The 23,377-nt window shown below is 41.2% G+C and overlaps 1 long non-coding RNA gene across 1 annotated transcript; it reads right to left on the bottom strand.

Annotated features, from left to right (window-relative positions):
- Positions 1-4,944: 4,944 nt before the first annotated feature.
- On the bottom strand, positions 4,945-23,323 carry LOC118361348 (uncharacterized). The gene is made up of 5 exons (XR_004820975.2): positions 23,115-23,323; positions 21,462-21,547; positions 8,533-8,662; positions 7,677-7,806; positions 4,945-7,143 (listed from the first exon to the last, which is right to left on the bottom strand). It is a non-coding gene; the product is annotated as an uncharacterized LOC118361348 (long non-coding RNA).
- Positions 23,324-23,377: the final 54 nt, after the last annotated feature.

The raw sequence follows: 23,377 nt of genomic DNA, 5'->3' as shown, positions 1-23,377 counted from the left end.
TTATGGCAAGAACAGCGGAAATAAGTAAAGAGAAACGACAGTCCATCATTACTTTAAGACATGAAGGTCAGTAAATCCGAAAAATTTCAAGAACTTTGAAAGAAGAAGAGACATATTATGCCACGGCCATGAGTTTATCTATTTCCTAATCTTGATTACTGATCACAAAATCGCAAATTACTCCTTCAATGTCGTTTTTCGAAATCACAAGTGTGTGTGAGTGAGTGTGTGTGTGTGTGTGTGTGTGTGTGTGTGTGTGTGTGTGTGTGTGTGTGTGTGTGTGTGTGTGTGTGTGTGTGTGTGTGTGTGTGTGCGTGCGTGCGTGCGTGCATGTGTTGCTCTTGGCTGCTGTAATATTTCTGTAGCTGACAACTATGAAACAGATAACAGATGGCTGCAGCAGAGGACATGGAGCCAAGCTGACTTCACACTCAGCTGTGTCTGACAGTCACATTTACATGAGCACTTAGTGTAGCACAGTCTATACTCTCCAACTATATGTTACAATCAACCTACCAATGAAACACTCCTGGGCCACAACGGCTCAGGGCAAGAACAAAGAGACTGTATCCAATGTCTTTTCGAGTGGATAATGGATCGATGAGATTAACTATCTTTTCATACATTTCAATGAGCTTGTGGCATCATCCCATCATTTTAATAATGTCTTTGTCAATTCCTCATTACCACTCATGTACTCTTAATTACACCTCAGATTGCAGCCCAAATGAATGCTTCACAGAGTTCAAGTAACAGACACATATCAACATCAACTGTTTAGAGGAGAATGTGTGAATCAGGCCTTCATGGTTGAATTGCTGCAAAGAAACCACTACTAAAGGCCCCAATAAGAAGAAGAGACTTACTTAGGCCAAGAAACACAAGCAATGGACATTAGACCGGTGGAAATCTGTCCTTTGGTCTGATGAGTCCAAATTTGAGATTTTTGGTTTGAACCGCCCTGTCTTTGTTAGACGCAGAGTAGGTGAACAGATGATCTTCGCATTTGTGATTTCCACTGTGAAGCATGGAGGAGGAGGTGTGATGGTGTGGGGGGGCTTTGCTTGTGACACTCTGTGATTTATTTAGAATTCAAGGCACACTTAACCAGCATGGCTACCACACCATTCTGCAGTGATACGCCACCCCACCTGGTTTCGCTTTGTGGGACTATCATTTGCTTTTCAACAGGACAATGACCCAAAACACAATATAGTCAAAGCTATACTATACGTTGATGATGTGTAGGCTAATATACAGTGAGATGTGCTGGGTATATAGTAAGGATTTATCATATTAGCCATCAATGGATGGGATTGGGATCATGCTATGCTGTATAATATTTGTCCCGTGGGCTTGGCATATAGTACACTGTAGCAGACATTACAACCCACCGTTGTACTTAATCTAAGAAATATTGGATTGATAGAAAATCCTCATGACTGATGTGCTTATTAGTATTTATGTATTTTTATGGAACACGTCAATAGGTGGTAGCCTTTCTAGCTCAGTAAGCGTCATTATAATGATTCATCCAAAGATAATTGAGGAACATCATTCCCTTTCTATTTAAGCCTGAAAATAATTCAGGTGGAATGTTGCCAGTTCCAATTTGAAGAAAAGAGACATATTATGCCACGGCCATGGGTTTATCTGTTTACTAATCTTGATCACTGATCACGAAATCGCCAAGAACTCCTTCAATGTCGTTTTTCTAAATCACAAGTGTATGTGTGTGTGTGTGTGTGCGTGCGTGTGTGTTGCTCTTGGTTGCTCTTAATTTTATTTTTAGGATCATGTGGAAACTGATCAATAGATTTCTGCATGGCTATCGCAGCATTCTGCAGCGATACGCCATCCCACCTGGTTTGCGCTTAGTGGGACTGTCATTTGCTTTTCAACAGGACATTGACCCAAAACACACCTCCAGGCTGTGTAAGGGCTATTTGACCAAGGAGGAGAGTGACGGAGGACTGCATCAGATGACCTGGCCTCCACCATTACCCGTCCTCAACCCAATTTAGATGGTTTTTGGATGAGTTGGACCGCAGAGTGAAGGAAAGCACCCAACAAGTGCTCAGCATATGTGGGAACTCATTCAAGGCTGTTGGAAAAGTATTCCTCATTAAGTTGGTTGAGAGAATGCCAAGAGTGTGTAAATCTGTCTTCAAGGCAAAGGGTGGCTACTTTGAAGAAGATCAAATCTATGTTGATTTGGTTAACACGTTTTTTGTTACCTCATGATTCCATATGTGTTATTTCATAGTTTTGATGTCATCTTCTACAATGTAGAAAATATTCAAAATGAAGAAAAACCCTTGAATGAGTAGTTGCGTCCAAACTTTTGACTGGTACTGTATACAAACTCAGCAAAAAAACGAAACATCCCTTTTTCAAGACCACGTGTAACAACACCTGCACAGGATCGGTACATATGGAAATCACTAGCCAACTTGGCAAAAACAAGTAAAATGGCCAAACAAAGCTCACTGTAACATTTATCCAAGACACTGTGTATTGACAATGATGACGGACAATATTCCAAGTTATTTGTTATCAGTGATTTCACCATGAAGGGCCTCCAGTCCCCCTATGTATCAATCACTGATTATATTGACCTAATCGAGGGCCTTAAAGACAGTTTCAGTACTGTTATGGGATTTTATGAATAAAGACTAAATGATGTATACATTTAACGCAGGATTATAACGAACAGAATTCTATGCTGTTTGATGAAGAATGTTTGTACATAGGCAAAGAGGAAGTGTTAACAGACAACTTGTGACCACAGTGAAACTAACAACAGGAAAGATGTCTGGTCCACAACCAGGGAGGGGAGAAACCCTTGGGCTTGCAGTAGATTGTGTAACATGTGGTAGTATATGATAAGCAATATGTATGTGTTGGAATGGAATTGAAAAGCAGCTTTGTCATTGTCTGAGAGGAGGAGGGACATTTATGACGAAATGAGAGGTATATAAACCAATGTACATGAAATGATGGCTAGAGCTCTCGAGAATAAACGTCACTGACTATTTTTGACTGGTCTCCGTCTGTACCTTACAAACTCTGGGTACAGACTGAGTATTTTCATTGAAGTTCAGTTCATGAACACTGAGAAATTAATTCTCCTAACAAGTACATTAAGAGACAATGATCAGCACCACAACAATGTTTTTATTCAACACTTTCAGAAATCATGAAACATGCTTCTCCACTTGAACGTGAACGCAGAGTCATGATTATCAGTCCACTGAGGAGTGGCTTCCATCTGGCCACTCTACCATAAAGGCCTGATCGGTGGAGTGCTGCAGAGATGATTGTCCTTCCTGAAGGTTCTCCCATCTCCACAGAGGTACTCTGGAGCTCTGTCAGAGTGACCATAGGGTTCTTGGTCCCCTCCCTGACCAAGGCCCTTCTCCCCCAATTGCTCAGTTTGGCCAGGCGGCCAGCTCTAGGAAGAGTCTTGGTGTTTCCAAACTTTTTCAATTTAAGAATGATGGAGGCCACTGTGTTCTTGGGGACCTTCAATGCAGCAGAAATGTTTTGGTACCCTTCCCCAGATCTGTGCCTCGACACAATCCTGTCTCACAGCTCTACGGACAATTCCTTTGACCTCATGGCATAGTTTTTGCTCTGACATGCACTGTGGGATCTTATATAGACAGGTGTATGTATACCTTTCCAAATCATGTCCAATCAATTGAATTTACCACAGGTGGACTCCAGTCAGGTTGTAGAAACGTCTCAAGGATGATCAATGGAAACAGGATGCACCTGAGCTTAATTTAGAGTCTCATAGCAAATGGTCTGAATACTTATGTAAATAAGGTATTTGTTTTACATTTTTTATACATTTGCTAAGATGTTTAAAAACCAGTTTTTGCTATGTCATTATGGGATATTGTGTGCAGATTGATGAGGGGGAAAAAGTGATTTAATCTATTTTAGAATAAGGCTGTAACGGAACACAAATGTGGAAAAAGTCAGAATAGTTTCCTGAATGCACTGTATTGGCCTATGTTTTATTATGTGTAGGTCTATGCGGGTCACATGTTAAATGCAACAGTCATGGATTTATTCCACGCATACAGATTCTATAGTGCCAGTTATGTTTATCTGTCCACGGGAGATTACTGAGATTGCTGTTCCCATTTATATGATTTAGGTAGTCTCAATAATCCATCTTCACTATCCAAGCAGTTTTTTTTTCAATGCAAGTTGCGGGTTATTAAAAGTTCACCCTGGCTGTATTCCAATAGGATCATGTCACTTTGCAAGCGTAATGGGATTTGCTTGCTTGATGTGGCTTGTAAACCAGGGGTTTCAGACCACTGTGTTAGGGTGTAACTAGCCCTCAAAGAAATAAGGCCTTGTTTTTTTAAAAGTGTTATTAAGCTCATACATCACATACTAGGTTTCCTAATGAGTTAGAGACAACAACATTAATAAGGAAAACAAACTGTAATGGACAGAAATAAAGCAGCTGTCCTGGACTGAAGCAATGATCCGGAATTGTCTTAAGTGGGAATTGATGCTCAATGTGAACGCCTTACAGTCCCGTCCATATTTCACTTTCACCTGAACCTTAAGAAACGTTTTACTATCTCGACATGCTCTCTCTATCCCTGCGAAAAAATGGAGTGTTTACTCACCTGTTATTACAATCTGGTGAAGCGTTTTTTAACCGACTGACAACGCAGTTTATAGAGATGAATGTAAGGCTAAAACATCACTGATATGATCATCGCATTGCACTCTAATCATCTTGCCGCTGTCGTTCACTGTTTTGAATAGGCATATTGCAACTATAAGTTTGTCATTTCATTTATTTGGGAGATGCATGGTTATGGCCTTTCTTGATTTGTCAAAGTCAGAATTTCTTATTTCAAGCATCTCATCCTTTTCATCGCCACATATTAAGATCAGATAATGACCAAATGGTATTCGCTGTTTTATTGTAAATCTTACACACAGCACAGCAATCATGTAGACAAAATACAGTACAGAACAAAGACAGTACACTTTTCATATCTGGGGAACACACTGAGTCATTTGAACTGTTGTACAATTCAATTACATCCCCAAGATGGTATTTGACTTGTACATAAGTTTGGCTCTTGTTGCTAATTGTGTAATAAGAGGTCAAATCAACCAGCTTTTCAGCATCCACTAACTCAGTGGCCTGTGCAAGGTGTGGGACCTCAACTTGATAAGCCATGAAGTTTCTATCAAAGGGTTCTAGTTTGAAATGGTTGATATTCCAAACAATAATGCCTAGAATCAACAAGAAATGTGTTTTTGACCAGTTCAAATTCTGGCATATTACCATTCAGTACTTTGGCAAAGATCATGAACTTCTGAGTTATGTATTTATTCGAATTTATTACAAGCCATTTGACTGATACAGCATGGTTTACTTCATTGAAACCTAGGAAGTCCCTCAATTCTCCACATAAATATTGTAGATGTTTAACCTCTGATAGAGGTCCCATCTCCCTTTCATTTGAAAAGAAATTTGGGTGCATTGAACAGTCAACATTTTGGCAGCTTTAATATATGTGGTTCTGATTGATCAAAGTTGAATTAAATTAAATTGAGCTTGGAAGCCCATTGTTTAAAGAAACAACCGCATAGACATATGTCTAACCATTGGCCCCAATGACTTTATCTGCGATGGCAAATGTATCATATAATGCTGTTTAGGTGTAACATTGCGGTCTGGAAAAAGCTCGTTCCAATGCTTCAAATGATTTTCAATGAGTAACTTCAACCTAGACACAGTCCCAATGGTAAGAACAGGTGCAAAATACTATCTGTGCAATCTCTATTAGCTCAATTATCAGTTGTATATATGCATTGACTTCCAAACTCTCCAAACCAAATGGCAATATCTTTAGCAGGACAAGCATATGCCAAGATGACTTTAGTTTACCATCACTTGACTTTAATGTACTAACAGAAATTGGGGGTGGCCGATCTCAAACATCAAGAGGGAAATAAGAGAAACCAAGAACAGCAGAAATCACAGAGTCCAGATCAATCTGTCCTGACACAAAAAGATGATTCGAAACACATTTGACTTCCAATGGGGCTATGCCCTCCAGAATGACATGCATAATGTCTTGCAGAGTTTGTTGTATGATATCAAAGGCTGGGAATTCAACTAACTTGCTCTTTCTATTGATCCCATATGTTGTTCTCAGGCTGTTGCTAAGCAAGTCCGTCTGCGCCTTTCCTATTTCATCACAGCGTCTGACATGCTTCTCCAATGTCCTTTTAGTATATGCATCCTCATTGAAGTGTGACTGCATGTCCTGAAAAGAACACTCACAGTGTCCGCGCTTACTATAGGCAAAGCCCACACTCTCTTTGAACTCTGCTGGTTCATGTTGTGCCAGGGTGTCTCCACAGAGAGAGACCATGGCACCATATATCGTTTTCTCTCCGTTAATAGATAGCATTTTAACCCCACTGTACAATGCATCCATGTCGTCCTTGATTCTATTCAATATTACATCTACACCAGATTGACGGAGGTCTGCTGATCTAGCCATGGCAGGTAGCCTGATAGCAGCCAGTTTAGACCTGTATTTTGGATTTATATTTCCCCAGGGTGTATTACACCATTAACAACTTGTTTTTTGATGCAAAGGATCCTAGTGGATTACAGATTTCTATTTCATCCGTGTACAGAACAATCTGTAATGCCTTTGGTTTCTCTTGAAAATAAGGGATGTGATTTTAAATGAGCACCATCAACAATGTCATGAACAAAAACTTTCCCTGCACATCTGGGGTCCCTTTTCAACCACAGACAAAATCCTTGGGTGTGATAAGAACTGTTCTAGACTTTTGACTAATGGTACATAATAAAATAATTTGTCTTTGATGAAAATGTCTTTTGATCCTGCATATGGTTCGAGCAAATTGGAATTTCCTCTGCGTCCAAACAGCTTCTTAATAACACTGTCCTGTCTAAATAAAAAGGGTAAATGAAATTGTCAAATATATGCATTGCATCTTTTTCAAGTTGACCTGATGTGCACCCTGAATGCTTCTTTAGCACTGCCTCCATCTGCTTCCTGAGGTTGTCCAATAGTGATTGATACTGCTGTACCCCAGCAACAATGTCATTCACGCCTTTCTGAAAAAATATATATAAATGAGAGAGAGAGAAGAGGAGAGAAAGAGCAAGAGAAAGAGAAAGAGAGAGACAGAGACATAAATCACGGAGGTTGGAACACACCATGTATACCTATGATATTCAGATTTGCTTATCACATATTCATTAACATAAGGGATCAACAATAGTAAGGTGGACAACCTAGCACTGAGAATGAACTCATCACTGAACCACTACAAAATGCTCTGCATAATGTAACCAACCAAATGCTGTGCTCTGTTCAGAAAAAGCATCTTACCTGTGAGAGACGATGCTCGGCTCTGGCATTTATCACAAAATCAGTGGCATGTGTTGTCAGATCCAAAACAAATGTTGACATTGAATGTAGTATCCTGACATGTGTAGGCTGGACATCACTAGTTCATGACAAGTATAATGTTTGTGACAGGAGAGGTGGTTGCGAAGACTGACTATGAATGCTATTAGTAAATCTAAGTACTTGAAAAAATATGGTCAATTTCAGTAGATTGCCACCAACCGAGTAACTTACTTGTTGCACTGTGACAGCTCTATGTTGGTCAACGCCCCTTTGCCCTTCATCTGAGTCAGGTGTACGTAGTTGCTGATCAGTGATGCTGGAGTTAGCTCGAAGCTGAACGGGTTAAATGTTGTCCTGTGTACTACACATCAAAGATTATTATTTGAAATTGTATTTAGTTTCACCAATAGAGCTATTTAAGTGTTTTGTTCCTATTTATCATTGATTATTTTCACAGTAACCCAGCTTTAGCCATAAGAGTCATTATAGCTAAAATTATGGAATAGCATGACTTTGGTCCCTTTTTTAAATTTTTTTATTTCACCTTTATTTAACAGGTAGGCTAGTTGAGAACAAGTTCTCATTTGCAACTGCGACCTGGCCAAGATAAAGCATAGCAGTGTGAACAGACAACACAGAGTTACACATGGAGTAAACAATTAACAAGTCAATAACACAGTAGAAAAAATGGGCAGTCTATATACAATGTGTGCAAAAGGCATGAGGAGGTAGGCGAATAATACAATTTTGCAGATTAACACTGGAGTGATAAATGATCAGATGGTCATGTACAGGTAGAGATATTGGTGTGCAAAAGAGCAGAAAAGTAAATAAATAAAAAAAACAGTATAAAAACAGTATGGGAATGAGGTAGGTGAAAATGGGTGGGCTATTTACCTATAGACTATGTACAGCTGCAGCGATCGGTTAGCTGCTCGGATAGCTGATGTTTGAAGTTGGTGAGGGAGATAAAAGTCTCCAACTTCAGCGATTTTTGCAATTCGTTCCATTCTGCTTCGTCCGTTCATAAAAAATTAAAAAATTGAAATCCAGAGAACCTAAACAGAAATGCTAGCTAGCTACTTACTTGTTCCAGTGGTACTTGGCTTTCCTCCGAAGGCTGTTCATCTGGTCAGGTGCAATCAAGTAGGTGTTGACGGTGGTTTCTCGGCACATGATGATAGAAGGAATTGTACACTCTATATTCCTCAGTGCATCTGTCAATACCACAGAGCAAACAGAAATCAGGGCTGCGACTGTGCAATCTATTGATACGGCTCAATAACAGTTTCAATGAAAAATAAAACAACGTTCACAAGTATTTATTATATGACCAAGTCATTTGATTGGAGTAGAGAACAACAGCACTGGGACTTTTAACTATACATGTATCACTCTAATAACCGTTAATCACATTAACGATCGTTATCTGTCTTGCATTGTAACAAAGTTTGCACCGCAAAGATGAACATATTTCCACAAATAACATTTGAGTTCAATTATGAATGGTCGTCAGGAGAGGACGGTAACATGGAGACCGACACAAAGTAGCAGTAGCAAGCTAGTGTGTAGGAAAATGTATATGTGGTGCTTGGCAACAGTCCAGTCCCAGACCAGTTGGGGAATTATGTGTGTTGTTGGAGCCAAATAAATGATTCAATAAATCATAATCTGTTGTCGCTTATTACTGTTAACTAATACATTTCGCTTGTAGAACTGTTGTATAAAAGCAATGTCACAGTGGAGGTTGTGCTGTTATACTGAATATTATTATCTGTGGCCTCGCACCTACGACCGAATCACAGCCGTGCGGATATTCAGCACTCCCTTTACGTGTGATATTGCTTAACAGATGTACGTTCATCACATTATCTAGGGAGGCCTATAACTAAAGAGTCAAAAACGGTCCAAAGCTTTGAGTCATCTAACAGAACCATGCATGAAGATGGAGTGGATGACACATATCCAGGCATGGATCATATACATTTTCACATGTTAATTGGTCGGGTTTGTTATGTTTTCTGGCATCAGAAACTACTGAGAGCCTACAGAACCAGGCAAGACATTATAATACTCTACAGGGGATGTATAAAACCAAGGCCCGACTCAACCAGAAGGATGTTTCCCAGCTCCTGGGACTCTGATGCTACTAAGGAGCAGGACAGGCCTACCAAGATACTTCAAGCGTATCCCTGCTTCGGAGAACTGGATAATGTAAGCAAATGTATTCATTTTAAGTAGGCCTATGTTTCTTTAGCCTGGTTAACACCAGACCGAATCTCAAATGAGATACGGTGTGGGAACTGAGCAGCGTGAGAAGCCATAGCAGGGACGGGGGTAAACTACTTCGGGCAAATATAAAACAGTGAGCTCGAGAGAATTCGGTCTGGTAGTAACCAGGCTAATGCTTCCTACGCCTCCAGCTAGATAGACAGAGAGTCTTACACTGTCTGTCTGTCTGTCTGGTTACGGATGAACTCCGGTGGATCCTCGATCGAGGGAACTCTCGCTTCATACCTGAACTGAAGACCTGCTGGAGGACCAGACACAGATTTATGGAGTGCTCAAAAAGGTGTTGAATCCACCACTGCTGGACAAAGGTAATTACTGGCTCTGTTGACAATGGATAACTGGCTGCAGTAAATCAAATGAGTCTATTTTCGCTTTTTTAACAGTGAAGCACTCAATCGCCGTGTTGAAGGTTTTACCAGACATGTTCCCATCACCTGTGGCTTTACCAAAGAAGTTAGGACACGCAAGTGAGGCTATGCTTCACATCCTCGAGGTAAGAAATGTGTGCATGTATTAGAATTTTCATTACTTAACCATAACATACGAAGAGTGTGAATTGTCTTTGTGGTCATATTTTTTTTTTTGTCAGTTTGCAGAACACCTTTTTTCAGGCGAGACCACTCTTCAGCCCTGTCGTGATTGTCTGCGACACCAACTGCATACTGGCCATTGGAACCAAGCCTGTGGTGACCTTCCCAAAAGAGAACATCTATGCCAGCGTGACGTATCTCATGGTGTGTTATTACGCCTTTCACCTCACACACACATACAGTGCCTTGCGAAAGTATTCGGCCCCCTTGAACTTTGCGAAATTTCAGGCTTCAAACATAAAGATATAAAACTGTATTTTTGTGAAGAACCAACAACAAGTGGGACACAATCATGAAGTGGAACGACATTTATTGGATATTTCAAACTTTTTTAACAAATCAAAAACTGAAAAATTGGGCGTGCAAAGTTATTCAGCCCCCCCCTAAGTTAATACTTTGTAGCGCCACCTTTTGCTGCGATTACAGCTGTAAGTCGCTTGGGGTATGTCTCTATCACTTTTGCACATCGAGAGACTGAATTTTTTTCCCATTCCTCCTTGCAAAACAGCTCGAGTTCAGTGAGGTTGGATGGAGAGCATTTGTGAACAGCAGTTTTCAGTTCTTTCCACAGATTCTCGATTGGATTCAGGTCTGGACTTTGACTTGGCCATTCTAACACCTGGATATGTTTATTTTTGAACCATTCCATTGTAGATTTTGCTTTATGTTTTGGATCATTGTCCTGTTGGAAGAAAAATCTCCGTCCCAGTCTCAGGTCTTTTGCAGACTCCATCAGGTTTTCTTCCAGAATGGTCCTGTATTTGGCTCCATCCATCTTCCCATCAATTTTAACCATCTTCCCTGTCCCTGCTGAAGAAAAGCAGGCCCAAACCATGATGCTGCCACCACCATGTTTAACAGTGGGGATGGTGTGTTCAGGGTGATGAGCTGTGTTGCTTTTACGCCAAACATACCGTTTTGCATTGTTGCCAAAAAGTTCAATATTGGTTTCATCTGACCAGAGCACCTTCTTCCACATGTTTGGTGTGTCTCCCAGGTGGCTTGTAGCAAACTTTAAACAACACTTTTTATGGATATCAATAAGAAATTGCTTTCTTCTTGCCACTCTTCCATGAAGGCCAGATTTGTGCAATATACGACTGATTGTTGTCCTATGGACAGCGTCTCCCACCTCAGCTGTAGATCTCTGCAGTTCATCCAGAGTAATCATGGGCCTCTTGGCTACATCTCTGATCAGTCTTCTCCTTGTATGAGCTGAAAGTTTAGAGGGACGGCCAGGTCTTGGTAGATTTGCAGTGGTCTGATACTCCTTCCATTTCAATATTATCGCTTGCACAGTGCTCCTTGGGATGTTTAAAGCTTGGGAAATCTTTTTGTATCCAAATCCGGTTACTTATTTTAAGCACAATATGCGATTGTTCTGTAAAGTCCTGGACATATTGCCTAATTTCAAGACGATTGCAATTCTAAATTTCAGCACATTTTCCTACATACTGAGAAAATGATTCTGAACTATTTTCTTTGTATCCAGACAAATGCACTTGTTTTTAGTGTAGCTGTACTGGTTTTAAGATATATTTACTAAACATACAACCTTATTTCAAGATGATGGCACTAGCATTTGCTACATTTAAGCACATGTTCCTACATATTGAGAAAATGATTCTTAAATATTTTCTTTGTATCCAGACAAATGACTTGTTTCTAGTCTGAACGCACACGGTTTAAGATATCTGTGCGTTCTTTGAGACTAGATATTTTTTACTTGTTGAGAATATCTTGGCAAGTAAAATTTTCCTGTACTATTGGCAGATAATTTTGCTTATTTTAAGGAATATTTCCCTCATTTTAGTGCTTTTTTTCTTGTTTTTGAGAGCTGACTTTTTGCAGTGTAACTACATTTGATTTTGAATACTCATGTTTAAGTTGTGTTTGTTTCTAATTTATGTCTTTCAGGTTGGTTGGTGCAAGATAATATTTAAAGCTCACTTTGGATCGACAAGCAGGTTAGCCTCTGTAAAGTCTTCTGATGTATTTGAAGTGTGATTATAGTGTGTCCTTTGTTATTTCTTTTATATTTTCCAATACTAACCGAATGTCGAATTAATGTATTTACAGTGTAATTATTGTTTTTTATTGTACTCCACTACCTAAATATACATGGATGTCTGCACAGCGCTCATTCAGAAGTACTCCTTGTTGAGAGACCACACTTGGAAGGGATATGTAAGAATTCGTCAATTTTCCTACTCACATTATTAACCTTTGTACACCACATTGTGCCAACCTAGACCATAATGTGCTGGCTTGGATCATTTCTTCTCAAATTGTTTATTCCATCACATTTCCAGCAGCATAATGAGACGATCGCTAGGAATGTAATTGACTAAGTCTGCTCCGCTAACCCATGTCCCAATAATCCGTCATCACATTTCGTATGTACCCTTTACGCTATGCAGCCATTCTAATTCTATTGATTCTAATCCAGCCTTTTTATTACACACCCTCCAATTGAAGGTCTCAAGGTCACTGCGGCCATTTTGCTCCTTCTCAAAGAAGATTCCAAGTGGGCTGTACCATGTCTGTATGTCGCAGACAGGCTATGTATTTCCCAGCAGACAAATAAAAGAAAGAAATGCAAAGTTACAAGTAATACTGTGTAAAGTGGGCTCATTTGTTAACTTACTGTGTGAAAATGACTTAAGTAACATTAATCTTATTTTTATTTGGTTCAAGTCACCTACCATAATAATACACAGGAATCCCTTTGCGGATGAGAGCCCCGTCCAAGTCTTACATTTACATTTAAGTAATTTAGCAGACGCTCTTATCCAGAGCGACTTACAAATTGGTGCATTCACCTTATGACATTCAGTGGAACAGCCACTTTACAATAGTGCATCTAAATCTTTTAAGGGGGGTGAGAAGGATTACTTTATCCTATCCTAGGTATTTATTAAAGAGGTGGGGCTTCAGGTGTCTCCGGAAGGTGGTGATTGACTCCGCTGTCCTGGCGTCGTGAGGGAGTTTGTTCCACCATTGGGGGGCCAGAGCAGCGAACAGTTTTGACTGGGCTGAGCGGGAACTGTACTTCCTCAGTGGTAGGGAGGCGAGCAGGCCAGAGGTGGATGAACGCAGTGCCCTTGTTTGGGTGTAGGGCCTGATCAGAGCCTGGAGGTACTGAGGTGCCGTTCCCCTCACAGCTCCGTAGGCAAGCACCATGGTCTTGTAGCGGATGCGAGCTTCAACTGGAAGCCAGTGGAGAGAGCGGAGGAGCGGGGTGAAGTCTTCCTAGATGGAGAGGAGCTACTCACTAAGGAGCCGGAGGACAACTCCATGGGATTGGGAGTGGCAATGGGGGTCCATTTCTTTTTTTATATTTAGCATGCAGCATTAGTGAAAAGTACTACACTGTGCACTACACTGCATGTTGCGGGAATTGATGAGGGGGGTAAATGACCAAAAAATGTTGAATGGCAGACTTGTTGCTGTGGAGAAGGATAGGGGAGACCAGAACACAAAGTAATGCGAGATCAGTTGTAACAGCCAAATAACTGAAATTAGAAACCACTTAGAAAGTGCTAATGCTTTGTTAGCGTCTCTACATGCCTATGGGTTTTATTATTGACCCTGTGAAATATTTTTCATGTATTTAAACATAACTTTTTATCAGTAAGATGGAGGTTTTGATTGGTATACTTATATCTGGATTTCTAACTTTCAGTCAATAAATCCAAAATGTACTTCCGGCGCCGACAGAGATTGCCGCCTCCCTTCGCGTTCCTAGGAAACTATGCAGTATTTCGTTTTTTTACGTGTTGTTTCTTACATTGGTACCCCAGGTAATCTTAGGTTTTATTACATGCAATCGGAAGGAACTACTGGTTATAAGAACAACGTCAACTCACCATCATTACGACCAGGAATACGACTTTCCTGAAGCGGATCCTGTGTTTTGCCTACCACCCAGGATAATGGATCGGAGCCCAGCCGGCGAACCAAAACAACGACGCTGTAAAAAGGGGCAGACGAAGCGGCCTTCTGGTCAGGCTCCGGAGACGGGCACATCGCGCACCGCTCCCGAACATACTACTCGCCAATGTCCAGTCTCTTCACAACAAGGTTGATGAAATCCGAGCAAGGGTAGCATTCCAGATTGACAGAGACTAACGTTCTTTGCTTCACGGAAACATGACTCACTCAAGAAACGCTATCGGAGTCGGTACAGCCAGCTGGTTTCTTCACGCATCGCGCCGACAGAAACAAGCATCTTTCTGGTAAGAAGAGGGGCGGGGGGGTATGCCTTATGATTAACGAGACGTGGTGTGATCATAACAACATACAGGATCTCATGTCCTTCTGTTCACCTGACAATCAAATGTCGACCGCATTATCTACCAAGAGAATTCTCTTCGATTATAATCACAGCCGCATATATATATTCCCCCCCCAAGCAGACACATCGATGGCCCTGAACAAACTTTATTTGACTACGTAAACTGGAAACCACATATCCTGAGGCTGTATTCATTGTAGCTGGGGATTTTAACAAGGCTAATCTGAAAACAAGACTCCCTAAATTCTATCAGCATATCGATTGTGCTACCAGGGCTGGTAAAACCCTGGATCATTGTTATTCTAACTTCCGCAACGCATATAAGGCCCTCCTCCCCTGCCCTCCTTTTGGAAAAGTGGACCACGACTCAATTTAGTTGCTTCCGGCCTATAGACAGAAACTAAAACAGGAAGCTCCCGCGCTCAGGTCTGTTCAACGCTGGTCCGACTAATCTGATTCTACGCTTCAAAATTGCTTCGATCGCATGGATTGGGAAATGTTCCGCATTGCGTCAAACAACAACATTGACGAATACGCTGATTCGGTGAGCGAGTTTATTAGCAAGTGCATCGGCGATGTCGTACCCACAGCAACTATTAAAACATTCCCAAACCAGAAACCGTGGATTGATGGCAGCATTCTCACTAAACTGAAAGCGCGAACCACTGCTTTTAACCAGGGCAAGGTGACCGGAAACATGACCGAATACAAACAGTGTAGCTATTCCCTCCGCAAGGCAATCAAACAAGCTAAGCGTCAGTATAGAGACAAAGTAGAGTCACAATTCAATGGCTCAGACACAAGAGGTATGTGGCAGGGTCGATAGTCAATCACGGATCACAAAAAGAAACCAGCCCCATCGCGGACCAAGATGTCTTGCTCCCAGACAGTCTAAACAACTTCTTTGCTCGCTTTGAGGACAATACAGTGCCACTGACACGGCCTGCTACCAAAACCTGCGGACTCTCCTTCACTGCAGTCGACGTGAGTAAAACATTTAAACATGTTAACCCTCGCAGGGCTGCAGGCCCAGACGGCATCCCCAGCCGCGTCCTCAGAGCTTACGCAGACCAGCTGGCTGGTGTGTTTACGGACATATTCAATCAATCCTTATCCCAGTCTGCTGATCCCGAATGCTTCAAGAGGGCCACCATTGTTCCTGTTCCCAAGAAGCTAAGGTAACTGAGCTAAACGACTACCGCCCTTGTAGCACTCACGTCCGTCATCATGAAGTACTTTGAGAGACTAGTTAAGGACCATATCACCTCCACCCGAGCTGACACCCTAGACCCACTCCAATTTGCTTACCGCCCCAATAGGTCCACAGATGACACAATCGCAACCACACTGCCCTAACCCATCTGGACAAGAAGAATACCTATGTGAGAATGCTGTTCATCGACTACAGCTCAGCATTTAACACCATAGTACCCTCCAAACTCGTTATCAAGCTCGAGACCCCGGGTCTCAACCCTGCCCTGTGCAACTGGGTACTGGACTTCCTGACAGGCCGCCCCCAGGTGGTGAGGGAAGGTAACAACATCTCCACCCCGCTGATCCTCAACACTGGGGCCCCACAAGGGTGCATTCTGAGCCCTCTCCTGTACTCCCTGTTCACCCACAACTGCGTGGCCATGCACGCCTCCAACTCAATCATCAAGTTTGAAGATGACACTACAGTGGTAGGCTTGATTACCAACAACGACGAGACGGCCTACAGGGAGGAGGTGAGGGCCCTCGGCGTGTGGTGTCAGGAAAATAACCTCATAATCAACATCAACAAAACAAAGGAGATGATCGTGGACTTCAGGAAACAGCAGAGGGAGCACCCCCCTATCCACATCGACGGGACAGTAGTGGAGAGGGTTGTGGTTTTAAGTTCCTCAGCGTACACATCACGGACAAACTGAATTGGTCCACCCACACAGACAGCATGGTGAAGAAGGCGCAGCAGTGCCTCTTCAACCGGAGGAGGCTGAAGAAATTTGGCTTGTCACCAAAAGCACTCACAAACTTTTACAGATGCACAATCGAGAGCATCCTGTCAGGCTGTATCACCGCCTGGTACGGCAACTGCTCCGCCCACAACCGTAAGGCTCTCCAGAGGGCCGCAAGGTCTGCACAACGCATCACCGGGGGGCAAACTACCTGCCCTCCAGGACACCTACACCACCCGATGTCACAGGAAGGCCATAAAGATCATCAAGGACAATAACCACCCGAGCCACTGCCTGTTCACCCCGCTATCATCCAGAAGGCGAGGTCAGTACAGGTGCTTCAAACAAGGGCCGAGAGACTGAAAAACAGCTTCTATCTCAAGGCCATCAAACTGTTAAACAGCCACCACTAACATTGAGTGGCTGCTGCCAACATACTGACTCAACTCCAGCCACTTTAATAATGGATAAATGGATGTAAAAAATGTATCACTAGCCACTTTAAACAATGCCACTTATTATGTTTACATACCCTACATTACTCATCTCATATGTATATACAGTACTCTATACCATCTACTGCATCTTGCCATCTTTATGTAATACATGTATCACTAGCCACTTTAAACAATGCCACTTTTATATGTTTACATACCCTACGTTACTCATCTCATATGTGTATACTGTACTCTATACCATCTGCTGCATCTTGCCTATGCCGTTCTGTACCATCACTCATTCATACATCTTTACGTACATATTCTTCATCACTTTACACTTGTGTGTATAAGGTAGTTGTTGTGAAATTGTTAGGTTAGATTACTCGTTGGTTATTACCGCATTGTCGGAACTAGAAGCACAAGCATTTCGCTACACTCTCATTAACATCTGCTAACCATGTGTATGTGACAAATAAAATTGGATTTGATTTCAAATGAATTTGTGACTTTACAAGTTTGCCACTCTTATTTGCATTATTGTATTATTAATATAATACATGGGACATACCTAGAAAGATGCTTGAACCTTTTTAAAAGGTTCTTCAGGGAAAAGGTTCCTGGAGACTCCTTTAGGGGTTCTGCTGGTGTTGCAATCTGAGGAACCCCTAAAGGTGCCTGTAGGAACTTTTTCTTTTTAGAGAATACAAAACATTTCACGGCACATCCCATGCGTAAAATGCAACATCTGCCAATACCCACACATATTGTCTCAAGAAACATTTATATTTTTAATAGTTTTAATTTTTCAAAGACAAACACAAAGTCAGGCTAACCTAATTTCAAAAGAGGCCAAGGCATCATCACGCTCAATCATGAACAAATAGGATAATTCTTCGTTTTACCAGTGAAGCAGGCCAATCATTTGATCTCAATCATTTTAATTGGAATATGCATTTAGATCTTCTTGAATTACTGTTTTGTGGGCAAATTACAGCAGATGGTGTCAACAAATTATAGCCTATAGCCTTCCTGTAATATATATATATATATATATATATATTATCAAAGCCCAGTGGTGCTGTTGAGTTTGACACAAGATTTTATTTATATTTACTATAGTGCATCATCCTAAAACCTCAAATTCCATGGTGTTTTTGGTGTAATAGTGTCTTTACTATGCTGTTATATTTGGTTATGTAAAATACTAACCCACTGGGCACACACTGGTTGAATCTCACGTTGTTTCTACATCACTTAAATGAAATTGCGTTGAACCAATGTCGAATAGATGTTAAATTGATGTCTGTGCCCAGTGGGAATTAATCATTAAGTGATCTACCAAGACATTGATTCAGCTTTGATCTATACTGAACAAAAATGTGAACACAACAATTTAAACAACTTTACTGAGTTACAGGGAAATAAGTCAATTGGAATAAATTCATTAGGCCCTAATCTATGGATTTCACATGACTGGGCATTGGCCCACCCACTGGTGAGCCAGGCCCAGCCACTCAGAATGTGTTTCTCCCCACGTAAAGGCCCGTTACCAGACAGAAATTGTAGGAAGGCCCACGGAGTTGGTGGAATCGTCCTTTAATGTATTGCCACCTGCTCAGCTGGGCCAGGGGGCGCTTTAATTGGGTCAGGTGGAAACGTCCGACAGATCTCATTAAAAGGAGGAAATGTAAATCGCCTAGCCAAGGTAGCGTGCCTTGCTTGCATCACCACTCAAAATACTAAGTACACCTACAATATGTCTAAGGAGAGCGTTAATCTTGAGCTGGTCCTGACGATCATATTTCTATCATTGTACTAAATGAGTCTATCGGAGAAGGCACAGTAGAAGCCAGGCATTTATGCTATGTGTAGTGTATTTAACAACTATCAGTTGGACCAAAAAACAACACTACACTGAAATATGAGGACTACAGTAGGCTACGTATCAAATTAAAAGTAATCAGGTTTATTACAGTTAAGCAATAAGAATACAAATGGCAGAGGCTACATATTAGAAGTATTCAATGTAAAACCAATACAAAATCGTAAGTCTAAATGCATACAAATACACTGACAAACTGGAGGTGGTCAGGAGCTAGATTTACAACGTCGCCATTAACATGGGCTTCAACCAAACTTTTATTCTTTCCAGAGCGGCAAATATCAGTAGCCCTACGTCTATAAGTAACATCACTTTGCATGGCCCAAAACATTTCACCAAAAAGGCATAAAACATCACACGCAATCTCTAAACTAGTCACCTCACATCAAAACGGACAGAATAACAGTTTCCCTGTAACAAAAAAATCCATAACTCATACAGTACAATATAACTTTATCAAAATTCACAGCTCTTTTTGAAATATTGAAACAAATCAAACAAGACAATTTTGAATCAACATGCCAGGCTGGCGTCACTAGACAGATCTTCAGCATTCACATTTCGTTAGCTTTATTTTCCCACTGCCAACAGCAGTTTAACACGTGCATATAGCAGCAGTAACACACATGTCTGATAGGAACAATATGACTGAAGGCTTTTTACATAGACTGCAGTAAGGTGGGCTGGACCTTGTGCCATTTGGACAGGAGGAAGGATTCTCAAAATTGAGGTCCCTCCTTCTTCAGGTTCTTGTAGTCTGTGCCTATGGCCACAAACTGGGGAAGACAATATGGCACGATTTACGTAATCCGGGCCATAAAAATAAGAATGAATAGAAAGAAAAGGTGGCACCATTCAAGTCAATTATGGCATAATGGGTGGACTCGCAGCAGTTTTGAGCGTACCCATGCCATGAAGTCAAATCAGAACGTGTACCCTTCAATCTGTGCTGTGATTTGTCAACTCAACTAACATGATTAAAAATACATTCAGTTAGGATCATTTGAATGAACAGTCTACATTACCATGGCAATCCAGCATCAGTTGATAGAACATTCCAAAATCCCAATGAAATTATTGTATCAAAATACCAGGCAGCCATTGCGAGTGTACCCATGAGTTTACCAGTCAAATGCCATGGTTAGAGCTTCCAAGTCTGTTCTATTCATTTTCATGTCTATGATCCAGGCAAGCACAGAAATGCTCTTGGCTACTTATATTGATCAAAAATATATTATTGACTGGTACTATTGATAGGCTGATAGGCATTACTATTACACTGTTGTCACATGTAACAAGAATTGTTTAAGATAGTGATTCTTTCACTTTGTGGAGCTAAAGTGTGCTTGAGTGTTAACACTACGGTACCTTGTACTGGTAGGTAGGGTGTTGGGGAATAATCAGAATTGGTTGGTAACATAGGTAAGATGTTTTATATTCATCATATGTTTGTAAGTTACTTCTCATCAGAATGTTATTTTTGTATAATACTGTGGCGGGGTTGCAGTTATCTGTTCTATGTCAAGACTAAGTTGCATGGGCCGCAGAGAGGGGAGAGGTCAAGGTATTATCATGTGTAAACATATCTTTTGCTCCACTGTGTCTGTGTGCCAGTCACTCCCTACTTTTCCCATTGGGGAGAGGAGGATGGCAGTGTCTGGAATCATTCTATGCTCTCCGTGAGTTTGTATCTAAATGACAATTTGATATATGCCTGTTGATATGGAGGATTGGTTTATGGTTCTAGGGTTTGAGTAAGGAGACAAAGCTGAACGATTTATTATGTCTATGCTGTCTGACTATGTGTGTTCTTTGCTATTAAAGGATCTCAGTTGCAATGTAGGGGGGCTCTCAGAGAATTCATGGATAGATGGTCCTTCTGTGGCTCAGTTGGTAGAGCATGGCGCTTGTAACGCCAGGGTAGTGGGTTCGATTCCCGGGACCACCCATACGTAGAATGTATGCACACATGACTGTAAGTCGCTTTGGATAAAAGCGTCAGCTAAATGGCATATATTATATTATTATATATTATTATTATATTATTATATTAGACACTGAATTGATTTCTCTGAGAGTCACAGGGTTGTGATTGAGCTCATATAATTAAAGATGGACTTTGATAACTAACTCTGACTTGTGTGTGGTTTGCGCTCATGATTTGGTAAATAGAGGAAATTTCCACGACAAGGGTCAAGTTGATTCCAGGGCTCAGGGTTGTTCTTCTTGTTCCAGCTGTCAAGTGACACAATAGTCAAAGCAGGCCGAAGTAGGACAGATACAAACGGGATCAGAGGGAACTGTATTAATCTGCCTGCGAGCAAATATTCATTAGCCAGGCATAGTTTTCAAACACTTACAACAGTGGTATAGGTCTTTAGTAGTGAATTGGAAATTGATGCCCTAGAACTGCACAAGAGGTGGGATTACCAAGAGCAGTCAATCATGAACGGATTTAGCCTAGGCTTTACGATGCAAAAGGGGATCCACTACTTCGTTTTGATTTGATAGTATTAAGAAATTGATTAACCAATATTGAGACAAAAGAGAATGGAGAGTAAGGGTGAATGAGTCTTACTTAACATGGGGCCCATTTGCAAGACGGCACAAGTACATAGAGGCTCCTCCTATTCCCAACAAGACGACAAGGAACTGGGGGATGAGCTATGAGAGGGTAAGAAGACAAGGAGTTAACTTGAGCATGGCATTCATGAGTCATAGAAATCTGAGTATTCTTAGACACATTTTGTCAATACAGTTTTCCAGTAAACAATGGCCAGCTGATTACAAATGGAGGGATCCATAATATATTTTGCTCTGTCATGCTTGAGGTCACACACGACGCTACTGTGTCTGTCCTGTTCAGGGAGACTCATATGGAACTTCCTCTTCATATTATATGGTTGGGCAACTCCAGTCCTAGGGGGCTCGAATGGTATCATACATTTTCCCCATGCAGCCTTACCTAAAACACCTAATTAAACTAATTGTATTCTAAACTGGAGATGATGATTAGAGTCAGGTGTGTCAGCTAGTGCTGGGGCAAAAGTGTCAATCAGGCCCCGTCCCTGCTATAGACCAAGTGTAAATAGCTATGACTCATGGCTACCCAAATCCGATCCTGAAACACTTCTGGTTTTCATCCCCTTCAAGTCAGAGACTAATTCAGACCTGGGACACCAGATGAGTGCAATTAACTACCAGGTAGCAACAACAACAAAGTTTTCCGGCCTCCAGGACCAGAATTGGGCAGCCCTAAATGTAGTCCGTATGATAAACTATATTGACTTAAATCTAATGTCTTGAGTTTTTCTAGCATTCCTTACTGTTCACTTGCCTTCAGTTATCACACATGGCCTAATGGCGCTTTAAATAAGGAAGAACTGAAACCATAACGCACAATAGCGTTAGATACAATTAGTTGTACATGTTCATTAACAAAAAGCGTGTCTGTTGCCTTCTCAAAAAGTTGGTATAACTTTAGCAAGCCTGCGTGAATGTAGCCAAATAAATGCAGACCTAGTTTGCCCTGTTTAGCCTATAGTCAGACGTGACACTGGTAGCAAATCCTATGGCGCAGTCCAAATGTTGATCCTGCTGCACAAGGTGGTTAGGCCAACTTGCATCCCGGCAGTGGAGGCTGTTGAGGGGACGACGGTTCACGTCTGGAACAAAGCAAATGGAATGGCATCCTGTTTGATACCATCCCACCAACCTCCTGTGATCCCTGGGGTTTTCGAGTTTATTTCTAAGCTCCCATTTTGACAGAAACCCGATGTAAATCCTTGCTGATCTGCGTTGAGGACCTCTAGGCTAATGCAGCCTATGAGATTGTATAGTTTTGTACTATTTCAGTCATAACTCCAGTCTTTAAATCTCACTGTCACTACACATACACGAATATACCGTTTTGTGCCCCTCTTTTAACCAAACCATTCACCAACAACGTCACGACAAGAGGACAAAAATCACTTTTTCAACCCCCAAAATAATTTGGCAAAATGCAGTAATGCCTATTTAGAGAAGTAATTTTTCATTTCAAGTACCAAATGACAGTCGGTCTGTGTGGACAACTGATGTTGTAAACTGCAATTAAAGTCATTTTATAATTTAATTGAGCAACAACTGGTAGCACATACACACTGATAGAAGGAATTGTCTCGCAATATTATAGACGACTAAGTCACTTGAGGCAATAAACCGTAGAACAAAAATAAGTAGGTATTCTTACCCCTGGATGCTTCTTTGCGTGTCCCATCGCTATTCTAATCATTTTTTTATTGAAGTTGCTCTAATTTATTATACATGTCAAAATTATTATATTAATATTATATTAATTGTGAGTAAGCAATATTAGCAGTGATTCCCAAACCAGCCACTTGCCTCAACCACTCTTATAAACTCGCTTGGAGGGCCCTCCGTAGTCACGTGTTGCTGATCAAACTCCGAGGGTGATTTACATACAGGCTTGTGGCCAGGGGATTAATAGACCCA

The sequence above is a fragment of the Oncorhynchus keta genome, chromosome 28 (assembly GCF_023373465.1).
Source record: "Oncorhynchus keta strain PuntledgeMale-10-30-2019 chromosome 28, Oket_V2, whole genome shotgun sequence".
NCBI lineage: Eukaryota > Metazoa > Chordata > Actinopteri > Salmoniformes > Salmonidae > Oncorhynchus > Oncorhynchus keta.
The sequence above is the reverse complement of the archived record's forward strand: the minus strand, read 5'-3'. Positions and strand labels throughout refer to the sequence as shown.